Below are 24,537 nucleotides of genomic sequence, written 5' to 3' on the forward strand. Positions count from 1 at the left end.
TAGGAGTTGTAGTCCCAAAACATCTGGAGGGCCGAGTTTGCCTATGCCTGCTGTTGACTGAGGTTTGCCACAAGGCATGACGTGATGCGAGGCGCTGCAAAGTCAACATCATTGGCAGATGTGCCGAGCACAAATCTTTAGAAGTGGGGTGCCAGCACTCTGGTGCAATTCCATCTATGGACACAGGTGGCGCTGTGGTCTAAACCACTGATTATCTTGGGCTTGCCAATCGGAAGGTTGGTGGTTCAAATCCCCACGACGGGGTGAGCTCCTGTTGCTGTCCCAGCTCCTGCCAACCTATCAGTTCGAAAACACGCCAGTGCAAGTAGATAAATAGGTACTGCTGTGGCAGGAAGGTAAACAGTGTTTCCATGTGCTCTGGTTTCTGTCACGGTGTTCTGTTGCGCCAGAAGCGGTTTAGTCATGCTGGCCACATGACCCAGGAAGCTGTCTGTGGACAAATGCCAGCTCCCTCGGCCTGAAAGCGAGATGAGCACCGCACCCCTTAGTCACCTTTGACTGGACTTAACCGTCCAGGGGTCCTTTACCTTTTTTTACTTCCAATCCCATCTACGCTTATCATTGAAAATTTCCAACTCCGCTTCAAAAAGAATACACAATAAACAGCACTCAGGGTTAAAAGAAAGAAAGATCAGAATTAACGTTCTGTGGGAAAATCTTAATCATGCCATATTTTTAACTAGCAGCCACTAAAGCACCGAGTGTTTTCCTCTTGAACAACCAGGGAGCACATAAACATTAAAGGAAAATACAGGAAATTCACATCCATCACAATACTTTTAAGTACAAACCAGTCCCTCTCGTGTAATAGCAAGCTTTACAAATTACCACTTTTATTGCTTTGCTTGCCTTTCAAGAAAAATCAGGGCTGGGAGGGGGAAATTGCACCCTCCCTGGCAGTTGCTTAAGGCAAATGAATCTCTGCTTTCAAACTTCCAGGGCCTGATGAGTCTCCCACCCATCACCAATTTTGAAATGCAGCAGTGCTACCAGCCTGACTCTGCAGGATCCCAGTAAATAATGTTGGGGCACAAACTATGAGTGCTGCAGCTGCTGCTATAAAAATAATTCTGTGATGGGGGTGGGGGTGGGGAGTGTAGGTTTCTCTGCTATGACATCCCATCAGAAAGCATAAACTTCACACTGCATGGATCACTTGACAGGATGCCCTCTTTAAGAGTCTGCACCAGCTCACAGTGGACCAAGGAACACTTTACAGCTAATTGCAAGGTATTTTCCCCACGAACAGCCAGTGCCAGGGTAGTGGTGGTGGTGGAGCAACAACTCTGAATTGTGACCTTGGGGGAGGTTTTTTAATGTTTTTAATGTTTGATGCTGTACTGTTTTTAATATTTCTGTTGGAAGCCGCCCAGAGTGGCTGGGGAAACCCAGCCAGATGGGCGGGGTATAAATAATAAATTATTATTATTATTATTATTATTATTATTATTATTATTATTATTTTGAGGGGGTGTTAGCCCTTTGCCCCGTGCTATGGTTCTGAGATAGACCACCCCCACCAGCCCTGCACCTGTAATTTGCATGGGTGGAGGGAGTTTCAGTTGACTTAAAAAATAAAATAGAACCTTGCACTCAATGGCAAAACAATGTAATGTGTGGTCTGGCGCTTTCCCACAGCTGATTTCAGTTTGTGCTTTGATAACCCCCATTCCATCATCCCATACATTTCATGGGTGAAAACGGGGGCATCCTTGGAATACTCTTGGAATAGGCTTATGCTAAGGGAAGATCTCCTGCCAACCTAGCAGTTCGAAAGCACATCAAAATGCAAGTAGATAAATAGGAACCGCTATAGCGGGAAGGTAAATGGCGTTTCCATGTGCTGCTCTGGTTTGCCAGAAGTGGTTTTGTCATGCTGGCCACATGACCTGGAAGCTATACGCTGGCTCCCTTGGCCAATAATGCGAGATGAGCGCGCAACCCCAGAGTCGGACACGACTGGACCTGATGGTCAGGGGCCCCTTTACCTTTTAAGTGAAGATCACTGCCTGAGCCCAAGGGCCAGCCCATCCCATGAGGCGAGGTGAAGTGACCACCTTAGGCAGCAGGATCCACTGTGTGGAGGGGGGCAGACCTGGCCTCCAAAGAACAGCACCAGCAGCGGCTGCAGCACACTTACTGGGGCCGGATCTGCTGCTTCCTCAGCAAACTCTCGGTGAACAGGAGGAACTACTGGTCTCCCAGAAGCCACTGCTTTCCTACCCCCAAAGGAAGAAATGGCAGGGGCTGCCCTCCTGGGTTTGCTGGGCTCTGCATCTGCCTCCCATTCCCAGTTCAAGCATCAGGTAAAGTTGATTTGATTGCTCCTTCTTCCCTGTGGTTCACCTCAGGTGCCAAAATATCATGGTCTCCGCCTGCTGAGCCCCATCCCCCTTGCTGTCATGAGCCCTGCAGGATCAGGCTTGTGTTGGCAGGCTCTGATGCAGGAGTAAGAATGAAAAAGTTGGTGCTGGGAATCTGGGTTGGAGGAGGAGGGGGATCTTCCCCTTCCACACTAATTTCTGGTGCTTGGGAAGGGGGAGCAGAGATGCCCGCTCTCCCCTCTGACCGAAGAGCCTCAGCAGAGGCTGGGGAGGGCTTTAATCAGCCTGGGAGAATGGAGGCTGAGCAGGAGAATGCAGCAGCAACTAAGTAGGAGCCTTCTTTACTAGAATGAGGTGCTGCTCTCACAGATGGCAGCAGACCCACCCGCTCCGACGGAGCTTCTGCTTACAGTATTAATCTTCCCACAAAGTGAGAGAGTTTCACAAATGCCACCTTAAAAGCTCGGCAGGAGGGGCAAGGAAACTTGCTGGGACATTTTCATCACTTCTGCCAGTTCTGAACTTCTCACTCTGCTCCAGAACTCCTGTATCATGCCTCCTGAGCACTGTGTCTGCTGCCCAGTCTGTACTATTACAGATGAAACTCGGGAAATTAGAATATCATCGAAAGGTGCATTTATTTCAGTAACACAACTTAAAAGGTGAAACCAATATATGAGATAGATGCATGACATGCAAAGCAAGATATGTCAAGCCTTTATTTGTTGTAACTGTAATTATTTGTCGTTAGGCGGGTCAATTAAAAAAGGAATGTAATTAATGAAATGTAATAGCGATGTTTATTTTTGTATTTTTGTAATTATTTGTTTTATTACGGTGGAATTTCCAAAAGAAAGCATTTGTAAAAACTAAAATAAAAATTAAAAAATAATCAGTTGCATTACTGAAATAAAAGCACTTTTCGACGATATTCTAATTTTCTGAGTTTCACCTGTACTTCTCTGAATAAAAACCTCCTTCTTACTTACAAGTTAGAGCTGGGTAGGAATTAGGACCCTCCTCACCAATTATGCTGGGCTGACGGCTCTGCTCTGGCTGCAATATTAATTTACTCTGCAATGCATTGACTTCACCTGAACTGTAGTTTAGATCAGCCTTTCCCCAACATGGTGCTCTCCAGATTTTTGGACTACCATCTCCCCACAATCCTGACCATTGTTCCCGCTAGCTGGGGCTGATGGGAGTTGTAGTCCAAAGCATCTGGAGAGTCTGGAATGAACCACAGAAAGTCTAGGGCTTGTGTATTCCCCATGAATGAGGAGTGTGAGAAAAGAACAGATCACAGTTCTGTGTTACATTGCAACCCTAGAGAAGTGTAGCTTGTTCTAACCTAAGTTAATCAGAATCTGAAACCATGGTTTCTTTTAGCTAACTTTTGTTAGAATAAAACCATGCTTCCCTGAGTTTCTTGCAATGCAGAATGGTGGCCTGTTCTTAAAGTTGAAGCTTCACTCTCATGTGCAAAGGGGAAGCCTGAGAGGCACACCCCGCTTCATTCCCTATCACCTGAACCCATGGTCCATCTTTGAAGTGACCCCAAATGAAAAAGCGGAGGTCAGTTCTGCAGCTGCTGAACGGGACTGCAAAGGTAGGGCTTGTGTTTAAGCTCTGCATTCGTAATAATTATGCAGTTGCGGGCCTACTTTTTAGTTGTGGCCAGGTATACCCTCTGTCAGGTATAATGGAAAGACAGAGGCCAGGAAACCTGGTGTAAAACTAATTACCCCCCCTTCTTTCCTTTTTCTTTTTTAAAAAAGCAAGAACTCAACATACACAGGTGCCCTCCTCTCTCCCTTTAGCTTTTATCCCTGAGCATTTCATCAGTACAGTAGCTCCTCCTGGTGGTAAATTCATAAAACAACCTCAACAGTGGCCTAGGGAGAAGCCACTTGCCCGTTCTTTGGAATAAAACCAGTCTTTAAAAATCTGTTCTCCTGCCCCTTGAAGATAGAAAGGTAGGAAAAGCAACATGGAATTTCTAAAGGGGAAAACCAGCATCCCAATAAGAGCCAGGCACAAGGTTTGTGAAAACCGGATTACTAGCAGAGGTATGCTAATGTTCAGAGTGGGTTCTTACTTCCTGTGTCAACATGAAACCAACATTGCCTTCTGTAAGTAGTCTTCCTTGCAGACCAATAAACTGGCAGAGCAACCCCATGGACATAGGGTTGCCAGACTCAATAGAGGACATGACTTCTGTGCCTTTAATTGCCCTGCTCTCTTTTGAGTCTGGAAACCTTAAAGAGAAACCAGCAGACCCTTTGTTTAATTTCCAAGCAAAGGGTCTGCTGGTTTCTCTTTAAGGTTTCCAGACTCAAAAGAGAGCAGGGCAATTAAAGGCACAGAAGTCCTGTCCTCTATTGAGTCTGGCAACCCTACGTGGACACTCAACTCAGAAGAGTATCCCAGTTTGTTCAGTTGAGGTTACCCACAGTTACACGTGCACAGTCCCAAGCTTTAGGTTGCAATCCTAAGCTAACTCACCAGGAAGAAAATGAAAGCATATCCTGTACAATAGACCAGTGGTCCTCAACCTTGGGCCTGCAGATGTTTTTGGCCTACAACTCCCATGATCCCTAGCTAGCAGGACCTGTGGTCAGGGATGATGGGAATGGTAGTCTCAAAACATCTGGAGGCCCAAGGTTGAGGACCACTGCAATAGACCCTTCAGGCAACAGGGTCCTTTAAGGGGGGCAGCTTCCCTCTTCCAGCTGCTTTCTGGGGTGCAGCTCCCCATATGGGACAAGTGCATATTCCTGCATTGCAGGGGGTTGGACTAGATGATCCTCAGGGTCCCTTCCAACTCTCTGATTCTATAAATTCCATGAATCCCAATGCATGCCTTCACAACAGTCTCTGCTCATGCCGACAGCAGCAGCTCTTGATGAGGAGACATCCAAAGTTTTGGAAAACCAAAGTAGGACTCTGCCTTGGACCGAAGCAAGCAAGGTCTTGCTCAAAGTGGATTCGAAGCAGTTTTTTATTTTCTATGCACACCCCCTACGAGTTTCACATCTGTGATTCGACATCCTGTTAGACATGAGCGTTATCATTTTAAGCTAACTTCTAGGAACAAGGTGGCTGGCCTGTGATTGCTGTCTTGCAGAGGTCTGCACTGCTCCCATCACTGCTCAAAGGAGACCAAATGTGGTGATGTGGACAGAAGACATTCAGAGCAGGAGGAGATTCAACAGAATTATTCTATTAGTGAGCCTGTACTGGCATGAATTGACTTCTTTTCCAATATTTTGGTGCTAACTGAGCTGCTTCCTGTTTTGTGGTTTCACCACTTTGGGATTCCCTTTGGGAAGGAAAATTGGGATGCATGCCAGGGATGAAATGGAAATGAAGAAATGAGGTCATGCAGGTGAAGATAAATGACCCCATTTATCCAAGACTCTTTTTCTACATTGTTTCTCGACTGATAGTTTAGTTCAGCTCTGTCCTTCATACCCCCCCCTCTCTCATTATACAATACAGTCTCCAAAAAAGAAGAGGAGGAGGAGGAATCTGGATTTGATACCCCACTTTATCACTACCCGAAGGAGTCTCAAAGCGGCTAACATTCTCCTTTCCCTTCCTCCCCCATGACAAACACTCTGTGAGGTGAATGAGGCTGAGAGACTTCAAAGAAGTGTGACTAGCCCAGGGTCACCCAGCAGCTGCATGTGGAGGAGCGGGGAATCGAACCAAGTTCACCAAATTATGAGTCCACTGCTCTTAACCACTATACCACACTGGCTCATAGAAAAGAACATAGCATTAAGTTTATGGCATCATTTTACATGGTCTTAAAACACTGCTAGTCCATATAGGTTCTCCACAGACAGCTTTGCGAGGCTGGTGGGAGAGCTTTACTTTCTTTTTCTCCTGCATATGAAAAGAATAACCAGGGGTTATAAAGGAAAATACCTTTGATGAAACCTGGTCTCCCTTCATACTCACTTAAAAGAAAACATTGGTGATTGGCCTTCAATGCAAGTCCTATACAGAGTAGACCCATTGAAGTTAATGGACATTACTATTGAACTCCCCACCAAGGTTCATCTGGAACCTTCATTCTACAGCTTCTGAAGAATGCTGAGGACACACTTTTTTATCCTGGCTTTTGACACCTAAGGTGAATGCTTTTAGGACCCAATTTAAGTTGTCTTAAATTGTTTTTAATTAGAGGAATCTTTTGTCCGACGTGGGGCTCAAACCCACGACCTGGAGATTAAGGGTCTCAATTGAGCTTTACCAACTGAGCTATCCCAGCTCATCCACTATAAAGAACATGTTGTGCTTTAATACTGTAACCCACACTAAGGCCAAAGGGTGGATAATAAAATACCAATAGCAACAAAGGTTCATTAATTTCAATGGATCTCCTCTGAGCAGGACTCAAGTTGTGTACAACCTGCTGAAATTAAGAAAATGCACAATGTGCTCAACAGAAATTAGATTTACTGCCAACCAGAACTGTCACCCCCCATTTTCTCTTTCTCCCCCCCAGCCACCTTCCCCAATGCGAACAGTTACAAGCAGCTGAATAGCATTTCACACTGTTAGTAGCCAGATCTGCTTCCATGGAAACAAATGTTATATTTGGGGGGGGGAGTAAAAAGCTTTAAAATGAATATGTTCTTCGTGTGTGTGTGTGTGTGTGTGTGTGTGTGTGTGTGTTTAAGAAACTCTGTGTTTTATCTATCAAATCACACTACTTCCATATGGTCTAGGAAGCAGGAGGGGGGAACCTGTCAACATCCAACCCTGAGCCCTCAAACTCCCCCCCCCTCAAAAAAAATGCAAGAGGAGGAGGAGAAAGAAATCTCAGTGTATTTCCCTTCTGTACTTTTCTCTCTTGGGCAGATGCAAGGCTTTCCTGGAGGATAACAATGGCTACTAGCCACAAGGGAAATGTTCTTCCTCCGCTGTCGGAGGGAGTGGCTGGGAATCGTAAGTGGGTTTTCTTTATTTCCTTCATGAAATCTAAAGACTGCCGATTGCAAGAAAGAAAAATAACCTGAAATCTGTTTACAAAGAGAATAAAACAATAAAAATTAGCAATAAAACAGTGAAAAACAGCTACTCAAACCATTCAGAGAGTAATTTTTAACCTCTCCCTTTCCCAGCAGGTGAGTCACTGCTGTTTACTGGGAGGAGGAGAGGTGAGCTAGTGGGAAGATCAGTGCAGTGCAAACACACCGCTGCTCCTTGCTGGTGCATCTGCACCGTGCCTCCCTCCCTACTGTCTTGCTCCTGCTGGTAAGACCGCAGAATATTGAGGTGGCATGTTTTTACCTGAAAATACCCAAGACTTCCTGTACACAAAGCATGAGCTATACCGTTAAGCTACAGCATGTCCCCCTGCATATGTTCTGCCCCTGTTGGAATGTTGCTGAACTACAACTCCCATCAGCCCCAGCAAGCATGGCCAATGGCCCAGGATGATGGGATTCGTAGTTCAGCGACTTCTGGAGGGCCAAAGGTTCCCCGCACATGATGAAAGGGAGCATCCAAACATTAATGCTTAAGCAAACCCGAGACATTATTCTCCTGAATAATCCTCTGTGCAATTTATTATGGTGCTATCCTAATTGTTGCCTTTCCAGGCTTTCTTCGTTTTACAGTGGAGCTGTTAATTTGTTTATTGGATTTGCTTTTATGGATTCTGCAATTGTTTGTGTATCTGTACATTTGCATTATCGTTTTATTTCATTGTTCCCCACTCGGATATCAAAATATTCAATGAAGAGCGAGTTATAAAATAAAATAAATAAAACAAATTGTAGGTTTTAACAAACCTCAAAATGGATGCACAATTAGAAAATACATGGGATGTGTGTTCGATTTAAAATGCATCTAACATGAGAAGAGTCCTGTTGGATCAGGAAGCGGCTACGGGTGAAACTCGGAAAATTAGAATATCGTCGAAAAGTGCATTTATTTCAGTAATGCAACCTATTATTTTTTAATTTTTCTTTTAATTTTTACAAATGCTTTCTTTTGGAAATTCCACAGTAATAAAACAAATCGTTACAATAATACAAAAATAAACATCGCTATTACATTTCATAAATTACATTCCATTGATAATTGACTGGCCTAACGACAAATAATTACAATTACACCAAATAAAGGCTTGACATATCTTGCTTTGCATGTCATGCATCTACAGTGGAACCTCGGTTTATGAACACCTCGGTTTACGAATTTTCGGTTTACGAACGCTGCGGACCCATGTGGAACGGATTAATTCACTTTCCATTACTTTCAATGGGAAAGTTCGCTTCAGTTTATGAACGCTTCAGTTTATGAACAGACTTCTGGAACCAATTACACCCATGCTTCGGGTTAAGTACGCTTCAGGTTGAGTTCTCCGCGGACCCGTCTGGAATGGATTAATCCACTTTCCATTACTTTCAATGGGAAAGTTCGCTTCAGTTTATGAACGCTTCAGTTTATGAACAGACTTCCGGAACCAATTGTGTTCATAAACCGAGGTACCACTGTATCTCATATATTAGTTTCACCTTTTAAGTTGCATTAGTGAAATAAATGCACTTTTCGACGGTATTCTAATTTCCCAAGTTTCACCTGTATGCTCAATGTCCACTGTCATAGGCAGTATGACTTCTGAATGCCAGTTGTTGGGAATCCCAGGTGGGGTGAGTACTGCTGCTCTCAGGTCCTGCTTGCTGGTTACTCCTGGGGACCTGGGTTGGCCATGGTGAGAGCAGAATCCTGCACTAGGTGGGCCTTTGGCCTGATCCAGCAGGCCTCTTCTTAGGTTCAGGGACTTCTTGTTTTGTACCCTCCCTCTTAAACAGCTGTGCACAAGCTTTTTTATAGACCTCCCTCAAGCGGGATGGAAGGCAGCGAACAGGTTTAACAGGGCAATAATCCAAAGCTCCTCTTCTCCAGCACTAGTTAGCAGTTGTCACCAGTTCAGAGAGCAAGGAAGGCAGCAAAGACCTCCTGCCGCGGCAATCAATTCCTTCCTCCCACCAGGCCATTGTTTTGGCTCATAAGCGTCCTTGATTATTATGGGGCCCAGCCTTTGTTTTGATTGCCAATTCTGCTCCTTCCTCTTTTATCGCGGTGCCACGTTCTGCCTGAGGTGCATCTGCAAGGTAACAGCTTTAAGAAGATGGTTTCCCCCCATCTCACTCCCCATTCCATCGTAGACCCACACTGTGCATTCAGTGCCCTGGGCTTGCTCTACAAGCTGTGATGTTCAGCACAGTAGTGCTTCTCCATGGAAGACTTCAGTAGGCGAAGTAAATCAAAGGCCAAAGATTTCAAGGAACACAGGAATCTGCCTTCTATCAGGTCAGACTTTTCTCCATCCAGCCCAGCGTTGGGCTGTATTCAACTAAATTAAATTCATGGGCCTGAGTTAGCCATGTCTATTATTTCAGTGGGTCTCCTATGAGCTGAACTAGTATTGGATACAAACCATAGTTTCTCATCCCTGCCAGTGGCTTCCTCGGGTTTCAGGGAGACAGCAGCTCTTATTACCTGCTACTCATTACCTCCCGAAAGGAACCACCCCAGACACTGTGGTCTTCATCAGAGCCCCTCACCCAAGGAAGGCATGAAAGGGGGCCACACAAGAACAGGTCTTTTCAGTGGTGCTCCCTACCTGTGGAATGCTCTCTCCAGGGAAACACACCAGGGGCCATCATTATTGGTTCTTACACACCAAGAAAAGACACTGCTATTCACTCAGACCTTTGGTAACTTACGCTGGCCTCTATAGTGCTGCTGATCTTTGAGTTGGGTGGAGTGGGACCTGTCCATATTTGTAAGCTACCAGATGAGCATTTTAGGTATTTTGTATCATACTTTGTGCTTTCAAAAAAAGTTTTCAATTGGATTATATCTGTTTGTTTCATCTTTTACATCATCATAAACTTTATTGCACTAGCCAAAGGCCATGGCATCATTCACAAAGGAAACAAAAAGAAAAAAACAACAATAACCATAAAAACATCAGACACTGCAAATACAATAAACCACAGTCACGTCTCCTAGAAATTATTTGTTGCCTACGATAGAATAGCAGGGGTTTCTCAGGTAGAATATGCCAGCTTAAATGTCCGAATCACCTTTGCAATTGACCGCTATTTTAACTAGTTCTTTTCTCCTGATTTTCTTAGCTGCCAATGCATATAGTGCTACTTTATAAGTTTACGAAGTCAAGTTTTATCTTGTTAAGTCACATTGAGACTTTTTGGTATTAAAGAACTAGCAAATGTTAAAACTTCTTTAAACTCTAGATGCCAGGGATTGAAACCTAGGACGTTCTGTGTACAAAGTATGCCCTCTTCCGTTATGGTCTCTTCTAACTTCTCTAATTGTGGTGGCGTACTTGTGTTCAACGAAGCTGATGGACCTTTGCCATTCACATTAGGCTGGGATGGAGTGAGCTGCTGGTATTCAGAAGCGTAGTGGCTAGGTGGGAGCCCCAGTGGCCAGATAAAGAGGTTGGGGGGCATGTCCAACCCCTGGGCCTGAGCTTCTCCAGGCCTGATCTACACGGTGCATGTACACAGCGAGCATTACTTCATCTTTCCCAACAATCCCCATTTGTTCCAAAAGAGTGATGGCCTAATGCCAACACCAACAGCCCAGAGTAATACTCTCGGGAGGTCAAATTCACTGCATCAGTGTTGTCTGCTGGACTGATTTGTATTTTTCCGTGTATAAGACTAGGTTTCCCCTCCAAAAAACAATGTCAAAAATTAGGGGGCATCTTATACACAGATACATCTTCCCCCGTTTTTTAAAAAATCTGAGTCCCCCAAAATAGGAGATGTCTTATAGATGGGGGGGGCATCTTATAGTCAGAAAAATGCAGTATGTTGCACAAAGGAAATCTTTGCACATAGTACATTACTCTGAAAAGGAGGGAGATTTATTTATTTTTAAGGGATTGACATTCCAAAAGCAAAGGTGGGAAAGGAGTGAGCACCAACTCCTTGGCTGTCACAGCGCTGTCAAGCAAGGAATGTTCAGAGTGAGCCATTAACTCTTTATGGTCAAAAGTACACTTACAAGTTAGGGGAAGGCATGTTCATTCAACCTATGTGTCTCAGCTACTCCAAGGTGTGCACCTGATGAGGCAGTTGCCATAACACAAAGGCCCTGCTCTCTTAACCCCTGGACGGTTAAGTCCAGTCAAAGGTGACTATGGGGTTGCGGTGCTCATCTCGCTTTCAGGCCAAGAGAGTCGGTGTTTGTCCGCAGACAGCTTTCCGGGTCATGTGGCCAGCAGGACTAAACCGCTTCTGGCGCAACGGAACACCTTGATGGAAGCCAGAGAGCACAGAAATGCTGTTTACCTTCCTGCCACAGTGGTACCTATTTATCTACTTGCACTGGTGTGTTTTCGAACTGCTAGGTTGGCAGGAGCCTGCTCTCTACATCATCTTATATATCTCCCCCATCGGAGCTGCATGCAATCAGGTGCAGGTCCAGTCTGCATGTAACCTGTTTCTGCTCCTCCCACTTCACTCCTCTATTGGTTCTGGGAGAGGTGAAGGGGAGGAGGAGTAGGAGGTGAGGAGGTGTGGAAGACCTTGATTCTCGACCAGCCTGACTTATCTCTCCCACTCCTGCACCTGTTCTTCACTCTCCAATCCTGCAGCTTCTCCTAGCCCTGACTCTCACCTCCTGGCTGTTACAGGCTCTCCCGACTCACTGACCCCTTCTTCCAAGTCCATCTCCAACCCCGCTTCTCCTGGTGCCCATTCCTCAGTACCCAGCCACCACTGCCCCCTGCTCCCTGACACTGGCTAAGGTTCTGGAAGGTTCCTAAGCTACCCTCTTGTGAAGGCAAAGATACCGTATGTCATCAAACTGCTTTTACAGAAACTATCTGGAGACCCCATCCCCTCTGTGTTTGCATGGCGCCTGCATACAAAGACAGACGGAGCGTGCCCGCCTTAATTACCTATTTAACTTTTAAACAGTCCATAGCCAATCTGTCTGGTATTAAGGGAAAACAGAAGGAACACGATGAGACAGAGAGAGACACAAAGCCGTTAAAAATGTTTTTAGAAGCTTCTCTCCAGAAAGAATTACTACTCTAAAAAAAGAAAATAAAAAGATACCATCAAGTACAGAATAGGAAACGCTGCAAGTGCAATGCTTCACAACAGATGAAAAAGCAAAGCGCCTACCTATGGCGCTCCAGGGGCAGGGGGGAAAAGGAAGATGTTTGGCGTCTTTACTGATGCTATATAACTTGCTTCACAGAGTATCCTACTCACTCTATGGGGTTCTATGGAATTCAAATTGTCACACAATTTTAAAAAAAGAAATCAAAGAAGCCATAAAATTAAAATTAAACATCCTACAGCATCTAGGGCAGCACATCACCATAGCTACAGTGGGCAGAAATACCATTCAGTGGTCCAGCAAGACCCTCAGCAAGTGGGCTAAGGGGAGGGGTGGAGTTTGGGAACCACTGGCCTATTCTGATTGGCTTTAGGCAGTCCTAGAGGGGGAAATGGAGGTCTTAGAGACTGAATCAACAACATATGGAGAGGGCCAGTTGGGGTGGGCTGGAGTAGACAGGTTGACGGTCTCCAGCAGAAGTCTTCTCCACACCTGAATCTTGAGAACATCTCCCTCAGCCCTGCCAACTATTAAGATGCAAGGGATGGAACCTTCAAACCCAGGAAAGAAGTACTTGTTTAACTGAGAGAGTTACATTGCAAATTTAAGCATATGTCAGTATAAATATCCATCACTAAAGATGCCTTCTCACACACAGTTAAAAATGCTCATCTTCTAAAACAGTCAGAGGGAAAAGGCAGGGCAAATTGTTCCACTTTGTTGCTCCCCCTTCTCAGAATACACTGTTTGTTTGGTATCTGAAGAAGTGTGCATGCACACGAAAGCTCATACCAATGACAAACTTAGTTGGTTTCTAAGGTGCTACTGAAAGGAATTTTTTTATACTGTTTGTCATTTTTTTGTTTCGCCCTTCCTCCCAAAGCAAGCAAGCAAGAGGTGATAAACCAATAAAAACATATTAAAAAATCATTCCGTTGCAGATGCAGACTGGGAAATTTCTCTACCTAAAATACTTGTTGAAAGAAGAAGGTCTTCAGAAAACACAACAGAGATAGTGCCTGTTTAGAAGTCACGGGGAGGGAATTCCAAATGCTAAGTCCCACAATGCTAAAGAACGAATTACTAGATTGTGTGGAAAGGACCTCCTAATAAGATGGCATCTGCAGGATATAAGCAGTGAGATGATCTTTCAGGTATCCTGCTCCCAAGCTGTTGAAGACTTTGTACACCAAAACCAGCACCTTGAACTTAGCCTAGTAACTAACTGGCAGCCACAAAGCACTCACATTGTGTTGGCACCCACAATGATTAGGCAGCTCAGCCTATAGATTAGGGATGTGGAACCTCTGGTTCTTCAGATGTTATTAGACTCCAACTCCCACCAGGCCCAGCCAGCATGACACAATAGTCAAAGATGAAGGGAGCTGTAGTTCAACAACATCTGGAGGGCCACAGTTTCCTCATTTACTCTGTAGATCTTCCAGATGGGAGGGCTCAGGACTCATGCTGGAATCAAGAGTTCTTTTTCTAGTTGCCTGATCTGTTACAGCTCTTGCAAATTTGTTGGTGGGTATGCTAACCACACTAGAGTTCTGTTTTGGGCAGTGGGGAAAGCTTCACTTAGAGAGGCTGGCACTCTCCAAAACAGCAGGCTGAATGTTTGCCATAGTAAGTTGTTTCCAATGTTAGCCCTACACAGAGTAGACCCACTGAGGTTAATAAGCATGACTACATAACTCTGAGCAGGACTTAGCTGGAGACATCCCAGTATTTCTGAAGACACTGCATGTGATGTTCATCCTTAACAAGGGCTTTCTCCACCAGCATCCCAGAATTGACCCTGTGCAAGATCTGATGTGTACAGAAGCATGTATTGCTAGGATATAATACCAGAAAACAAGCTGGGGCAAATGTTCCCCTCCTATTAATTTCCCCACAAAGGAAGCACTTCTGTCGCTACATAAATCAAAGCATGACTCCATGTAAGACAAGTCATTAAATCCAAGACACAGTGACCTAGCCAACCACTTTCCATCACCACTTCAGGCACTGACCTTCCTAGCCTTTGCAAACTTGATGCCCTCCAAATGTTTTGGACTATAACTCTTATCAGCTCTAGCCAGCATGGCTCTGCTTGCCTGGGGCTGATGGGAGCTTCAGTGTGAAACATATAGAGGTACCAGGATGGTAGAGGCTGACCTACAGCAAGAAGGTGAGAGCATCTTTTCAGGTACAGAACATTGTCTTTCCTGATGCTATCTAATATGCTTGAACATCTGCATTTGGTGTCATTTGGAAGCTCTCAAACTCTATTTTGAACATAGGCTGGTCCTGATAACAATATTTTCATGCATCCTTTAATTTTTTTTGCCACAGAGTGTCTGTTCTGTTTTGCACACTGGAAAACAATGGGCGCAAAGAGGTTAACATAACAAATGCGCATCATGCCGGCCCCATTTGGCATTATGGTGCAGACCATTCAATTGTCTCTTGTGAAAGCAGCCTCAGGGCTCATTACACATTATAGTTCTGCCTAGAAAATTATTATATCCCACTGACTTCCCCCGCTGTTTGATATTGCAGAGCAGATGCTCTATCTATCAAAGTTTCCCCTAAGAAAAGTGCATGCCCTTCGCCAACCAAGGTTGTGATAGGAACCAGCCAGTGTTATTCCCTGCAGAGTTATACAGGAAACTGCTATGAACTGGACCCAAATGCTCTCTGTTCACTAGCCTAATTCTTAGCAAATGGTTCTGCACATCAAAGGAAGCTCAGACTTCTCCACAATGCAGGGCAAGCACTGAAATTGATGAACTACAAGGTCTCCTGTGTTAGGCTGAAGCACAGAGGGGTGGCACCAGGAAAGCATGGTAAGAGTACAAGATAACCAGTGCGTGATTAGGACCACGGACAGTTCACTGAGGGTCTAAATTAAGAAGATAATTCAAGACTGTGGCTTCAGGACAGGCTAGAGCAGTGATGGGCAACCTTTTGAGCTTGGTGTATCAAAAAAAACCGAGCATAACTCGGGTGGTGTGACACTTCGAGAAAAAAACACATAATTTCACGATATTTATAGTTTAAATAACAAAAACGTATAATTATAATATATAACTGTATTTAATAAACCAAAAACTAATTATTTAACCAAACCAAACCAAAAAACCCTTATTTATCACAAAGTGCCCAGAGTTGTTGAGCTTTTTGGGGGGAGCAAAAGTTGCTTTGCTTTTTTGGAGGGGGTGCCCCAAAGCTGCTGCACTTTTTGGGGGGGGGGAAGAGAACAGAAATAAATGACGAATAATACCTTCGCTGGAACTAACACGCAGCACCAGCATAGTCTGCCAAAGCGCCAAAAAACCCAGCACAGAAGGGGTTAAAAAACGAACGCTGCTACACCCAATCATAATCTGCCAAAGCGTCAGAAAAAACAGCAGAGAAAGGGTTAAAAAACCAATCTCTTGCTACCAGCAACAGCGGAGACAAGCTCTAGCGGAGACTAGCTGTAGGAGGAGCGGGAGAACAAATGGGGGAGGGGAAACAACAACAACAGCGTGAATGGGCCGATGGGGCGCGTGCCAGCAGTGAGGGCTCTGTGTGTCACGTCTGATACGCGTGTCATAGGTTCACCATCACTGGGCTAGAGCCAACTGGAAGCTTAAGTAGATACCGGTATGTGGCAAGATGGATGTGCCCTCAGAGCAAAATTGCTTGGGTTCAAAGTTGCTTGGGTGCCCTTCTATTCTGAAGGCATGTCCAACCAATCACATTCATCTTGTCAAAGGACTCATCCATGGATAGGCTCTTATTAGGGGTGGGGAACCTGTGGGGCTTCAGGTGTTGACGGACTCCCAACTCCCATCAACCCAAGCCAACATGGCCAATGATTAGGGATGATGGGAATGAGCAGCACCTGGAGGGTTACAGGTTCCCAACCCTGTTGCTTAAGTCCTGGCAATGACACAGATCAGTTCCTGAAATGCTTGAAGGTCTCCTGTGTAAAAGAAAAAGAAACCCTCTACAGGGCAAGTTAAACTATTTAACTAAAAAAAATGCTTCAAGCAGGGTCCTAACAGGGTCCTTCAAGCAGGGTCCTTTAAGCAGCTCCATCTGGTACGCAGGCTGAGACCCTACCTGCCTGCGGACTGTCTCGCCAGAGTGGTGCATGCTCTAGTTATCTCTCGCTTGGACTACTGCAATGCGCTCTACGTGGGCCTACCTTTGAAGGTGACCCGGAAACTACAACTAACCCAGAATGCGGCAGCTAGACTGGTGACTGGGAGCGGCCGCCGAGACCACATAACACCGGTCCTGAAAGACCTACATTGGCTCCCAGTACGTTTCCGAGCACAATTCAAAGTGTTGGTGCTGACCTTTAAAGCCCTAAACGGCCTCGGTCCAGTATATCTGAAGGTGCGTCTCCACCCCCATCGTTCTGCCCGGACACTGAGGTCCAGCGCTGAGGGACTTCTGGCGGTTCCCTCACTACGAGAAGCCAAGTTACAGGGAACCAGGCAGAGGGCCTTCTCGGTAGTGGCACCCACCCTGTGGAATGCCCTCCCACCAGAGGTCAAAGAGAACAACAACTACCAGACCTTTAGAAGGCATCTCAAGGCAGCCCTGTTTAGGGAAGCTTTTAATGTTTGATGGATTTCTGTATTTTAATATTTTATTGGAGGCCGCCCAGAGTGGCTGGGGGAACCTGGCCAGATGGGCGGGGTATAAATAATAAATTATTATTAAATTATTATAACACAAAAAGCATCCAACACCTTCTGGTGCCAAAGTCATTTCAAAGAGCTGAAACCAGGAAAAGCAGCCTATTTTCTTTCCTGTTGAGCCCAATGGATGAAATTTTCATAGGACGGACATGCCTGCCCCCCCCCCATCAAATTAGTCGAGCAAATGCTAGTAAAAGAAAATCACAAGAGGAAAAGAGCTTCATAGGTACAAATGCAATGTCCATGTGTGGACGAAGCCTAGCATAAGTTCAAGTTGCATGTGCCCAGAGAAACAAATTAGAGTCTTCAATTTTAATCACAAAGCTTGGGTTTTTCTTTTCTTTTTTTTATGAAAGTCACACGTGAGGAGCCTACTAAAAGGAAGCCTGCGATGATCAAAACGTGCTTTGATCATCCGGCACGTCCTTGAGGTCAAGCCAGTCCTTCAAATAAAAGTTGTTTCAGCTGTTTTAGTGCACTAACCTCACAATGTGAACGGGCCTGGCATCAGCAAATACGTAAGACACTGGTAGAAAGATATGTAAAAAAGAGATCAGGTTTCTATTGTATTCCAAGCTGAAAGCAGAAATGGAGGGGCGGCAGAAAGAGAGGAGAAGGTGGACTCTGCCCTGGTATTAAAGAAAAAGAGAGAATGACATTTTGACAATGCCATTCTGTTAAGCACAACTAGTATTAAGGGGCATTGACCTAAAGAGGCCCTAGAAAAACAGTGCTGCTCATGGGCTTCTATTTGTCGAGTAGTGGCATGCGGACCACTTAAGGACTGCCTTCTAGCACCACTCTGTCCTTCTAACAGCCCCCCAGCCAAGGCTTAAGCCTCTTGGCTTCTCCCCTAGGTTCCGATGCCCACCTTCTCATGAGTAGGTGATCTTTCATTTTTGCTCTAAGGAAAGAAAGAGAAGGGTGGGTGGGTGGGTGATGGACTGGCAGTAGAACAGGACAAGGGATGCTGTGCTTGTCAGAAGAGAAAAGGTTGCTCCAGGGTTGAGACCTGGAAGTCAAATTAAGCAGATATAACTGGTCCCACTTGCCTGAGTTCACCACTGCTGCTCTGCAGATAGATAGATACAGAGAGAAAGAGCTGTGTCAGTTGCAATGCTGATGCTAAAAGCAGCATAGTGCCTGCACGAGATGACAAGGAGGCAGGCTTTGGAGCCAGGTCTTTCTTGCAGTGAAACCAGCTGCTCTCGTCATCCTGTCATTTCCAATTTGAAGAGCCAGAAGAGAACATATACAACTGAAACACTCTTCTGTTCTCTCTCTCCCCACTCTCCAGTCCTTTAAGTCCAGGAGAAAAATGTGAATGCATAGCCTTTCGTTGCTATAAAGCAGGGATGGGCCACCTGTATCATCATTACCGTATCATTTCTGACCATCCACCATAGTAGCTAGGGAGGATGGGAGTTGAAGTCCAGCAGGTCTCCTAGGCCATGCTATAAATAGCAGTATAATTGGGCATTAAATGGTAGGAAGAGGCAGTGGCAAAACTGAACAGGCAGGGATTACAGCTGGTGAGCACAGGGATTTAGCTGTGGTCTAAACCACAGAGCCTAGGGCTTGCTGATCAGAAGGTCGACGGTTCGAATCCCCGCAACGGGGTGAGCTCCCGTTGTTCGGTCCCAGCTCCTGCCCACCTAGCAGTTCGAAAGCACGTCAAAGTGCAAGTAGATAAATAGGAACCGCTACAGCGGGAAGGTAAATGGCGTTTCCATGCACTGCTCTGGTTTGCCAGAAGCGGCTTAGTCATGCTGACCACATGACCCAGAAGCTGTCTGCGGACAAACGCCGGCTCCCTCGCCCTATAGAGCGAGATGAGCACCGCAACCCCAGAGTCTTCTGCGACTGGACCTAACGGTCAAGGGTACCTTTACCTTTAATCTGGCTCTCTACCTCTTCAAGGCTTCTGCTTCCATCACAAGGGAATCCCGCATCTTCTTACAAGGCCAGAAAAATACAGCTCATAATGGGATGTTCAAGGTCATCAATATATAAATGGGACCACAGAGGAAAGGGAACTGACATCCATCAACTGTCCATTTGGGAATATACAAAGCATCTAATCCAGTACTGTCCATTCTTCAGGGTCTGTCCAAGACTAAAGCCTCAGGCATCATCTTCAACCTGATTCTTTTAACTAGGAAGTGCTAAGAGCCGAGCTGGGGAGATTTTGCAGCCAGAGTATATGTCCTGTCACTGAAAACTCTTATACCACTTTGACAGCCATGGTACAGTATAGCAGTGCTTTAAAGAGATGGGTGTGGATGTTACCTACATTTCAAGGTAGGAAGAGATTGAATAATCAAGCATTCTGGCTTAGATGGCACAAGGGTCCAACATGGGGTATTTGCCAAGAGAGACAGATAAATGCTGCTTTAAGACACATCACAATTAACACACACCTGCAAAATATCAGACCTGAAACGGCCCACGGAAGAAATACCAACAGCACATTCCTGTCTTTATGTTTTGCTTTTATTACCAGAGAAGATGGAATGTGTGCTGAAAATAACGTTGTTTATTTTATTAGGGAAAGTAAAGAATAGAGCAGTCATCAATAGGAAGGCTAGAGCATCAGGCATTTCATTATCCTGGAGAAACACAGCTCCAGTTTCCAAACTTGCAAATATCAAACTAGAAACGAGTTTCATTATGTGGTACCGTATTTCTTTGTCGGCTTGCCCAAAATAATAAATCAGTGCAAGTGTGATTGCATCTATTTGTTTTCAGAGCATGTTGCCTTGCGCACTGGAACAATGTGACAACCAAGCTTATTAACTCCACAGCCTGAAGGGCAGACAAGGTGACCATCCGAGGCCAGGGCAAAGGGCCACAAGCTAATATTGGGTGAGTTATTTAATGTTGCAGGTAACCATTTAGCCTTGCAATATTGAATGAGACACCCTAGGGAAATGAAGATGAGAGGCAGTTTCCCCATTGTAACTTGATCCATACACATAGAATTATTGAGCAGCGAAGCTTTTGGGGTTTCTCAATGATAAATTATTGCTGATGCGACTGCAAGAGAAGTTTCATGTAACCCCCAAATGAAGGGTAGGGTTTTGAAATACTGGGAAAGAGTAATCCTTCTTCCATTTCAATGTCTTGCGAAGACACAGAGGTTTGTTTTTGTGTGTGTTTTTTGCAAAGTTTGTGTCTTTTCAGCTGAAGTATCAACTGAATCATCTCTTTTCACAAGCGATGCAACAAAATTTGTATTCAAGCTGCGGAAACTGGGGTGTTGGTGAGGAAGCTTCTGCCTGTGCTGTTTGGCATCTTTGACAGCATCTTGCTCTTCCCGCGGGTGAGTCTGCAACAGCAACAGAAGACTGAGCAAATAGGAATCAAGATGAACTAATCTGGAGTATAAGAAACAGGTGTGTGTGTACAGAATCACTCTCCTCCATGTTGACTGCAGAAATGTGGGCTCTTGGGCAGAAGAGAGTTTGGTGAAGGTCCTGCCCTTTTTGATGAAAACTCGGGTTGGATCATAATGTTGCCAAATACTGATAGATTGTGGGTGCAGAACCAAAGATTTGAATCCTATCAGGTTTTAGTCAGAGTAAACCCAATTAAATTAATGGACCTAAGTTAGTCCTGCTAATTAATTCAATGTGTCTACTATGAGTACAGTAAGCATGGATGCAACCCAGAGCCACACGTCTACAGCTGTGGGGTGGGTGATATCCACTTGTATAAGTGACGGAATTTCCTGTGTGCTGGGTGAATAGGAATATGAAGATATGCCCTAGGCAAGTCCACAACCTTAGAAGACGGTTCTTGCTGCTTGGTTCCAAGGCTGATGATGCTAACATCCAGAAATTCTATTTTTTCGTTCTCTGGTTTAGCAGCTTGAGATCTCACATAGCTCTCACATCAGCCCAATCAGAAACGGTTTTTGAAAAAATCTCCCCAGAATCTAAAGTAAGGAAATTCCCTTATGCGAAGCCAGGACACTAAGCCAGAGCATTGGTCCACACAGATCAGGTAATGGTTTGGAAGGATTTTAAACAGAAGTCTTTCCCAGCTGTATCTGGGAAATGCCAGAGACTTAACCCAGCACCTTCTGCATGCAGTGTGCGATCTCCCTTTGAGCCGTGGTTCTTGTGAATTGAATCTGTCAGTGAAGGAATATTCTATTTAAAAATAGAAACCCAAAGCCCTCTTGGACACATCTGACTTGTTGTGCAGTTCTTTGGATCCTGGCTAATAGAGGTGGATGCCTTGGTTAACTAACCTGGAATAAAAAGTGCCAATTAAATATATTCTGTATAGCTGTACCCGGCCACGCGTTGCTGTGGGATGAATGGTGGGTGTAAGATGTTTAGCCTTACCTGGGAAGTTATTTTTGGAGTGGAAGTTGTGTTGGAGGTAAAGATTGTTGAGGGTCAGTGTCCGTCTGGTGTTGGGGTTGTCGATGGCGGGTTTTGGATGTGGTTTGTTTTTCCTTGGATGGTGTGGTGTGGTGAGTTTCTTTCTTTTTTTTTTTAAGAAAAAAGCCTTTATTGTATATTAAAATTTCAAAAGAAAAATACACAAAAAAATACATATAACAAACAACAGGTATACGCTTTACACAAATTCAAAGAAAAGATTATGGCATTATTCAATAAATTTCGAGATCTAGGTACTCCAGACCTTTAATATAATAAGAATCAAAAAAGGAAACGAAAAAGGAAGAGAAGAGGGGAAGAAAAAGGAAGAAAAAGGACGAACAAAGAGGATCTCTAAGGTAAGTCATTACGGGGTGGAAGGTAAGGGAAAGGGGATGGGATAGGGTGGGAGGGGAGGGGAAAGGGAAAGGGAAAGGAAAGGAAAAGGGAAGTAGATAAATAATAAAGAGGGTTAAAAAGTACAGTTATAGAAGACAGAATAAAATTTCGACTTCCCAACACTTATAATCGGTTACATTTCATAATTAAGTTCTACTAGGCTTCTCCTTATCTTATAACATACACCATTTTCCTTACTCTCCCATTTCATTATTTCTTATCATCTCGTGCTTCTTAATCTAAACATATCACCATCTTTGTGCTTATCTTTTGTTTATAGAAGTACTCTTCCACATATTTCCATTCTTTCTTCACCTTTTGTTTGGGTATCTTTCTAATCAGGTGTGGTGAGTTTCATGGTGTATCCTGAGTTTGATTTATTTCTTCTACTGTGCTCTTTGGCGGAGGTGAGGGGATTTGAGTTGTGGTTTGATTTTTGTTTTCTTGGCGTTGGTGGTGGATATTTTGGGTTTTGGTTTGTCTTGTTGCGGATTATGGTTTGTTGTTGTATTGTCGATGTTGGGTGTGGCATGGGTGGTGGGTGGTGTTTATTGGGAAAGTCTAGGGGTCCTCTTGTCTTGTCTGTTGTCGTCTTTCTGTGTCCTGCGGTGAGGTGATGGGATTTGAGGTGTACTGAAGTTTTTGAATTGGAGAAGAAAGTCCAGGGAAGTTTTTTTTTTGAAGTTGTTGAAGTTCAAAATACTAGTGGGTAGACATATTGTTTATTGGGTCCTTGGGTGTGTTGATTGTAGCATCTCCCAGGGCAGCCTGGGTCTCGGGGAAGTTGAAATGGTTCCCGAACTGGCCTGGCTTCCTTGGAGACGGGGGTGGGTTTTGGGGGGGGGTGTCGGTCAGTGGGGAAGCGGTTACGGAATGGTCTTGTTCCTGAGGAGGCGGCTGTGTTGGTGTCGGGGCTTGTCGGGTGGTATGGCAGCATCTGAGGGAGGGGGCTTGCTTCTGAGGAGGCGGTCACGGTGGTGTGGGGTTTGTTGGGCGGTGCGGTAGCATCCGAGGGAGCGGGTTTTCTCCCGAGGAGGCGGCCGTGGTGGTGTCGGGACCTGTCGGGCGGTGTGCATGGTGGTGTTGGGGCCTGTACGGGTGGTGCGGCAGCGTCTGAGGGAGTGGTCTTGCTCCCAAGGAGGCAGCCACGGTGGTGTCGGGGCTGTCGGGGGTTCGGCAATGTCTGAGGGCGCGTTGGTGTCTGCTCTGTCCAATACCGTCTTGGACGGCGTGGGCCTGGGGTACCCAGAGGGTTAGCAGATGGATCTCCCTGGTCGGCGTAGATTGTGTCGGAGGCAGGGTCTGTGGGGTGTGGTCTAATCTCCATGGGGAGGGAGGTGGAGGAGGTGGTGTTGGGATTATGCCACTGGAGGGCGCTGCTTTGTTTTTTGGGGAAGCACATTTTTACCTGTTTTAGGTATGAGATGTGGACAATCCAAGGTTATGCAAACACTCGGGAATTGGTGTGGACCGTTCTGTCCAAATTTCATCACAATCGGTTAAGCGGTTTCGGAGAAAAGTGGAGCCCACAGATACACCCTTTCTACATTTATATATGGATAGATTACATCTGTTTGGGCCCTCAATCCAAAGAGAAGACCACTTGGGAGGTGTGGCCACACCCTGTTATACTGCAAGATGTTATTCTTCCGGTTTTATTACGTAATAGAAAAGTAAATGTTTCACATTCTTTGAAGGACAATAAACTAGACGTTCAAATTATGTTAGAGCATAACAAGCTTGAGCTTGTACAGTGGAGATTGTGATAAAGTATTTGATGTTATTTGGAATCACGATACATGAACATTGTTTAACATATTAAAGAGCACTTATTAATTTTGAAAGTGTCTCGTGTTTCCATTAAGAGTGTTTGAAATCTTGCTGCTGCGAATGTATTTAATGGACTCTGAAGGGCACCATAATGCAAAATGCCAGCTCTATTAAAATGTACTGCAGAATTAGGAAGCGAAAGGCCACAGATGCTTGTAGCAGGCAGATTAAGAACACCCATCACTGAGTGATTGATTCTGAAATTTCATTGGTGGCTGCCCAGAGTGAATAACATGCTGCTTTCAATATCAGAGACTGACAGCAGCCGGAAGATTTTCTTATGAAAGCTCAAATGAAAAGAAGCGAAAGGGGTGTCCCTCCCCCCCCTTTTTTAAACCAGAGCAAAATGGAGTATAGCCACACATCACTTCTTCCACATCAAAAGTTGAGGAAGGCAAATGACATCTCCCTCATCAGAAGCCACCTGATACCTCATGGCAGATTTATGTCGCCTTAACATTTGGAAGGATGCATAAATATTCAAGACCTAATCCAGAGGGTGGCATTCCTAAATTAACAAGACAGTACTTAAGCAAAAGTGCATAACCATCTTGATTACTGTACCAGCCTTGCTTTGTCTTTTTTAAAAAAACAAAACCATAGCTGCCAAGTTTTCCCTTTTCTCGCGAGGAAGCCTATTCAGCATAAGGGAATTTCCCTTTAAAAAAGGGAGAACTTAGCAGCTATGACATAACAAAACACCAACACATTTTCTGCAGGCTCTTTGCTTTCCATGAAAGCTCCGTTCTTCACCTGTCCTAA

The 24,537-nt window shown here is 44.9% G+C and overlaps 1 protein-coding gene across 12 annotated transcripts in view; it reads right to left on the bottom strand.

The window, feature by feature from the left end:
* The window catches only part of SNX29 (sorting nexin 29), a 266,797-nt gene that overhangs the window by 27,513 nt on the left and 214,747 nt on the right, over positions 1–24,537 (bottom strand). The window lies entirely within an intron of this gene.

The sequence above is a fragment of the Zootoca vivipara genome, chromosome 14 (genome assembly GCF_963506605.1).
Source record: "Zootoca vivipara chromosome 14, rZooViv1.1, whole genome shotgun sequence".
NCBI lineage: Eukaryota > Metazoa > Chordata > Lepidosauria > Squamata > Lacertidae > Zootoca > Zootoca vivipara.